The sequence below is a fragment of the Nerophis lumbriciformis genome, linkage group LG07, assembly GCF_033978685.3.
Source record: "Nerophis lumbriciformis linkage group LG07, RoL_Nlum_v2.1, whole genome shotgun sequence".
NCBI lineage: Eukaryota > Metazoa > Chordata > Actinopteri > Syngnathiformes > Syngnathidae > Nerophis > Nerophis lumbriciformis.
This window is the reverse complement of record NC_084554.2, coordinates 32,064,389-32,071,103: the sequence shown is the minus strand read 5'-3', so window position 1 is coordinate 32,071,103 and position 6,715 is coordinate 32,064,389. Positions and strand designations below refer to the sequence as shown.

The window sequence follows — 6,715 nt, the reverse complement described above, 5'->3', positions numbered from 1 at the left end:
TTTAAGATGGGACTTTTATTTACAAATGCTTCTACTGAGGTAGCATCTCTAACTGTTACTGGTAGGGCATTCCAGAGTACTGGAATCCAAATCGAAAAAGCTCTATAGCCCGCAGACTGTTTTTGGGCTCTGGGAATCACTAATGAATTGGAGTTCTTAGAACGCAGATTTCTTGCCGGGACATATGGTACAATACCGAGAGTCCAGTCCATAGTGGGGCCAGCAGGGGATCATCTTGAGTGGAGACAGGTCAGCAGCGCAGATACGTCCCCAACTGATTTACAGATGAGTGGTCCACCCCGGGTCCCGACTTTAAACATCTCTGGTCACCTAAAAACCTCTACACGCAGGAGAGGGAGTCAGAGCAGAAAAGAGACGGCAGATCAACTGGTCTAAAAGGGTGGTCTATTTAAAGGCTAGCGTATACAAATGAGTTTTAAGATGGGACTTAAATATTTCACATTTCTTACATGTACCATCATCATTAAAACAGGCATGGAAATAAAACAAAAAAAAGACAAGTGAGTGAAAGAAAGTGAAACACTTTTGGTGTACAAGAATTCCTCAACTGCAAACTGGGTGGTCCAAAAAATCACGTTCCATTCCTTTAAAGTAGTGGCAAATAATTCTAAGGTTCTGCTTCGTTGCCACATCCTGGAAAGTCTAAATTCATGGCTGCTACATGTTTTGAATCAAAGACCACTGGACTTGGACCGCTTGGAATATGTGTGCACTCAAGACCTGGTGTTCTGTAGTGCCAGGTCAAATATTGGGACAAATCTCAAGCATTTGTGGCAAATTCACTCTGTATTGGGGCTATTTACAGCACCGTTTGTTACCCTCCTCAATTGAGGAATGGTGTAACCTTCCAACTGTCAGCTGCCTTCGTCCACTTCCCCCTGAAACATTACACGCGTACAGATTGAAATACACATTTGCTAATAATTTTGCTACAATAATGCTTCCATAGTTGTCCTTATGCTGCTCCCACTGCATAGATGTGGAATGTAAGACTGTGGTCTCATGAAGTCCAGTCTTCTTATATTTGGGGTCTAGAGATTTTGACATATAAAACTAGAACAGGCTCCAAATTACTTCTTTCCAAGTGAGTCTTTTCTTCCTGTCACTCACAGACACCACGGACCTGGATGAAGTTACACCTTTTGGGAAAAAGCCTTTTTATGCATTACACAAATGTCAACCGCAGTGTACTTTGGTCCTCGGGAGGAAATAGTTTGAATGTAAGTCTAAAAATAGGTAGTACTTTACTTAGTACAGGAACAATTTGAAAGTTAAGCCGAATAATTTCTTCCAGTCACTCACAGACTTCACACCAGAGGCCTCGATAAAGTTAAACGTTTTTGAAGAAAAATATGCTAAACATGAATGTCCATTGCAGACGACACTGGGAGGAAATAGAGCAAACATTAGACTTAAACAGTTGGTCCTGTACTCTATTCTTAAAAACCTGAAGGTTGAGCCAAATCACTTCTTCTCATGAGAGTCTGAGCTTTTCTTCCTGTCACTTACAGAACCCGGTGACCTGGATAAAGTTACACATTGGGGGGGGGGGGGGGGGGGGGGGGGGGGGGGTAGCCTTGTTATGCAAAACACAAATGTCTACGGCAGAAGATGCTGGTCCTCAGGAGGAAATGCATCGGACATTAGACTCAAACACTTCATCCTATACTCGATACAGGAAAACCTGAAAGCTAAGCCAAATCCCGTGTCCTCATGTGAGTCCGAGCTTTTCTTCCTGTCACTCACGGACTCCAGCGGCCTTGATACGGTTACAAATTTCAGAACATATGCAAAACACAAAATTACGAAACATATCAAACATATTTCTTCTCAAACAGGCCTGAGCTTTTCTTCCTGTCATTCATAGACTTCAGCAAGCACAATAAAGTAACACATTTTCATGGAAAAAAGCTGTGTTGTAAAAAAACACAACGGTCCACTGCAGAGGACGGTGTTTCTCAGGAAGAAACAGATCAAACAGACTTATTCTCAAGTAAGTCTGAGGTTTTCTTCCTGTCACGTATAGAATCCTGGATAAAGTTAAACATTTGGGGGAAAAAATAGCCCTGTTACACAAAACACAAATGTCCACGGCAGAGGATTCTGGTCCTCAGGAGGAAATACATCGAAAATTAGACCCAAACACTTTGTCCTATACTCAATACGGGAAAACCTAAAGGTTGAGCCAAATCCCCTGTCCTCGTGTGAGTCAGAGCTTTTCTTCCTGTGGCCTTGATGCAGTTCCAAATTTCCCAAAATATGCAAAACACAAATCGACGATTGAGATCAAACATATTTCTTGTCAAACAGGCCTGAGCTTTTCTTCCTGTTATTCACAGAGGATAAAGTTACACATTTGGTGGAAAAAAATTGCCCCGTTATGCAAAACACAGATGTTCATGGCAGAGGATTCTGGTCCTCAGGAGGAAATGCATCAAACATTAGACTCAAACACTTTGTCCTATACTTACTACAGGAAAACCTGAAGGTTAAGCCAAATCCCCTGTCTTCGAGTGAGTCAGAGCTTTTCTTCCTGTCACTCACAGACCCCAGTGGCCTTGATACAGTTCCAAATTTCAGAACATATGCTAAACACAAATCGACGAAACAGATCAAACATATTTCTTCTCAAGCAGGCCTGAGCTTTTCTTCTTGTCGTTCACAGACTTCAGCTAGCTCAACAAAGTAACACATTTTGATGGAAAATAAACCGTGTCGACTGCAGAGGACGGTGGTTCTCAGGAAGAAACAGATCAAACAGACATATTCTGAAGTAAATAGTAAATGGGTTATACTTGTATAGCGCTTTTCTACCTTCAAGGTACGCAAAGCGCTTTGATATGAGGGGCCGTTAGGGACATTATTCAGAATTACCTCTTACGTACACTACTGAAATGCTCTCACACAAACAACTGAAATCTTTTTCTTTTATACACACTACTGAAACACTCTTATAAACACTACTGAAATGCTCTTACATACACAACTGAAATGCTCTCACATAAACAACTGAAATATTTTTCTTTTATACACACTACTGAAACACTCTTATAAACACTACTGAAACACTCTTATAAACACTACTGAAATGCTCTTACATACACTACTGAAACACTCTTACATACACTACTGAAACACTCTTATAAACACTACTGAAATGCTCTTACATACACTACTGAAACACTCTTATAAACATTACTGAAATGCTCTTACATACACTACTGAAACACTCTTATAAACACTACTGAAACACTCTTACATACACTACTGAAACACTCTTATAAACACTACTGAAATGCTCTTACATACACTACTGAAACACTCTTATAAACACTACTGAAACACTCTTATAAACACTACTGAAATGCTCTTACATACACTACTGAAACACTCTTATAAACACTACTGAAACACTCTTACATACACTACTGAAACACTCTTATAAACACTACTGAAACACTCTTACATACACTACTGAAACACTCTTATAAACACTACTGAAACACTCTTATAACACTACTGAAACACTCTTATAAACACTACTGAAACATTCTTACATACACTACTGAAACACTCTTATAAACACTACTGAAACATTCTTACATACACTACTGAAACACTCTTATAAACACTACTGAAATGTTTTTGTCTCACGCACACGCACACACACACACCTGGAATTATTTTTCACTAGTATGTATAAACGGATTTCACCTGTATGTGTGTGTGCTTTTTACACGTGCGTGTGAGAGACAACAATTTCAGTAGTATGTGTGCAAAGATTTCAGTTATATGTATGAGCGCATCTTACCAGTGTGTATGCAAGCATTTTACCAGTGTGTGTAAGAGCATCTTACTAGTGTGTGTGAGCGATGTTGCTTTCCGGTTCCGGTCACCAATAATCCCCGCCCCTTTTCAGACAAGTTTTTTTTTTTTTTTTTTTTTTTTTTTTTTTTTAAAGCCAAGTTGTGGACAAAATGTCTGCCGACGAGTCGCTTAACCGAGATGGGAGCTCCACTTCATAATTTGAGGGCTTCAGCTGAGAATATAAGAACACTTTCATTGAGGGCTTCAGCTGAGAATATAAGAACACTTTCAATGCAACAAGGATCGGGCTGCCGCCGTGGGTCGCCCCTGCAGGACGCGGCACCTGAGCGGCCACACAGGTGCCTTTCTCCTCCCGACAGCCAAGCAGCCTGGAGCAAATGTTACCTTGCGAGTTTACACCGCACATATGCAACGTTTCAGTTCATGGACATCGAAGCAAGAGGAGGAAAAGGTAATTAGACATTATTTATTTCTAAATGATTGTTGAATCCCACGAAATGTAAGGCGACATGGCATTGTAGTGCGCTACAATGGTAACATGTCGAAATGTGAGTCACGTCGTGGTACGTCAGTAGCTAATCAAATACTAATGATAATGGATTACATTTATTTAGCGCTTTTCTATCGACTTGATAAGGGGTCCCCAAACTACGGCCCGCGGGCCGGTTACGGCTCGCCAAAGTCCAACATCCGGCCCGCTGGAAAAAAAAATATGTTGTATTATTATTTTCAATCTGTCTTTTTTAATCCATTTTTTGGTGTCCCCTAGCCGCTCAGGCTAATCATATTGTCTAAAAATGCATTTCCCTGTATGACTTAAATCGTCTTAGCTGTTTTCATGTGATCTGATTGTTACATTCTTATTTCAGAGGCATGACCATTTCAACAAAGACGGAATAAACAACCTCTGGATTCATGGAACTTCTCTGCACACAAATATATTAATTGGAATATTCAATAAATTTCACATAGAAACATTGTGATTATTATTTTCAACAGTGTGTTGAAAACAACCTTTTTTGGCTCAGAAAGGTTCCTTATGTCTTATTATTCATATGCTTTCAATACTTGTCGGTGTGTAATTCCAGACATAGATGTAAACATTAATGAGACAACAATGAACATTTTTCAACAAGTGAACCCACTTGAAAATGATGACAACTATGGAATAGACATTTTCACTTCAATTCTGCACTTTATTCAGTGAACATGGGAATTATAAGGTTTGTTAAAATGTTTTCTTCACTTGTGCAGTGTATTCTGCAAATTAACATTTTGTTTAAACATTTTGTAAAAAATAAAAAAATAAGGAACCTGTTATACAGACCTGTATGAAGTTGCCCACTTTATTATTGCAAATATCAAAATAACACTGCAATACGTTTGTGCTGTGAACATTTATGTTTCTACCGTTGAGGTTTTTAAGTTATTTTAAAATACATGTTCTGACTAGTAATGTCATCCAGCCCCCATTATCACACACACTTTGTCAAAATCTCCCCAAACGTTTGTGATACACAATGTTTTTGTTTGTGATTATTGTATTTAGGTTTGGGGCTAGGTGTAAATATTAACACATTAACTTAAACTATAATTTTGGACCCAAAAAATATTCAGCACAAACAATTGGGACAAGTTTGGGAAGATTTTGAGGAGGTGGGGGGGCTGGATGACATCACCTGTCAGAAAATCTATTTTGGAATAACAACAAACTTAACAGCACAAACACTTTTTTTTACAGCACAAACCAATGGCAGTGTTGTTTTAATATTTGCAATGGTAAGGGGTTTGTGCAATAAACTTAAGCCAGGTGTCATACAAGGCATATGTTCAGCTTATTTACATTTTAACTGTCCAAACAAGTATATGTTAAAAGACAGTTTGGCAAGAATATAAAATGTGCCGTCAAAATAAATGTAAACATCCATGCCCATCCATCCATCCATCCATTTTCTACCGCTTATTCCCTTCGGGTTCGCGGGGGCGCTGGAGCCTATCTCAGCTACAATCGGGCGGAAGGCGGGGTACACCCTGTACAAGTCTCCACCTCATCGCAGTAAACATCCATGCATCCATCCATTTTCTATCGCTTGTCCCTTTTTTGGGGTCGCGGGAGGTGCTGGAGCGTATCTCAGCTGCATTGGGGCGGAAGGCACAAGGGCCAACACAGATAGACAGACAACATTCACACTCACATTCACACACTATGGCCAATTTAGTGTTGCCAATCAACCTATCCCCAGGTGCATGTCTTTGGAAGTGGGAGGAAGCCGGAGTACCCGGAGGGAACCCACGCAGTCACGGGGAGAACATGCAAACTCCACACAGAAAAGATCCCGAGCCCGGGACTGAACCCAGGACTACCGTATTTTTCGGAGTATAAGTCGCACCGGCGTGGCGCAGTTGGGAGAGTGGCCGTGCCAGCAACCTGAGGGTTCCTGGTTCAATCCCCACCTTCTACCAACCTTGTTACGTCCGTTGTGTCCTTGAGCAAGACACTTCACCCTTGCTCCTGATGGGTCGTGGTTAGGGCCTTGCATGGCAGCTCCCACTATCAGTGTGTGAATGTGTGTGTGAATGGGTTAAATGATAAATGATAAATGGGTTGTACTTGTATAGCGCTTTTCTACCTTCAAGGTACTCAAAGCGCTTTGACACTACTTCCACATTTCCCATTCACACACACATTCACACACTGATGGAGGGAGCTGCCATGCAAGGCGCTAACCAGCACCCATCAGGAGCAAGGGTGAAGTGTCTTGCTCAGGACACAACGGACATGACGAGGTTGGTACTAGGTGGGGATTGAACCAGGGACCCTCGGGTCGCGCACGGCCATTCTTCCTCTGCGCCACGCCGTAATGTG

The 6,715-nt window shown here is 41.0% G+C and overlaps 1 long non-coding RNA gene across 1 annotated transcript; it reads left to right on the top strand.

Moving 5' to 3' along the window:
* Window positions 1-4,113: 4,113 nt before the first annotated feature.
* On the top strand, window positions 4,114-4,824 carry LOC133609235 (uncharacterized). The gene is made up of 2 exons (XR_009815682.1): window positions 4,114-4,300; window positions 4,719-4,824. It is a non-coding gene; the product is annotated as an uncharacterized lncRNA (long non-coding RNA).
* The last annotated feature ends 1,891 nt before the right edge of the window (window positions 4,825-6,715 follow it).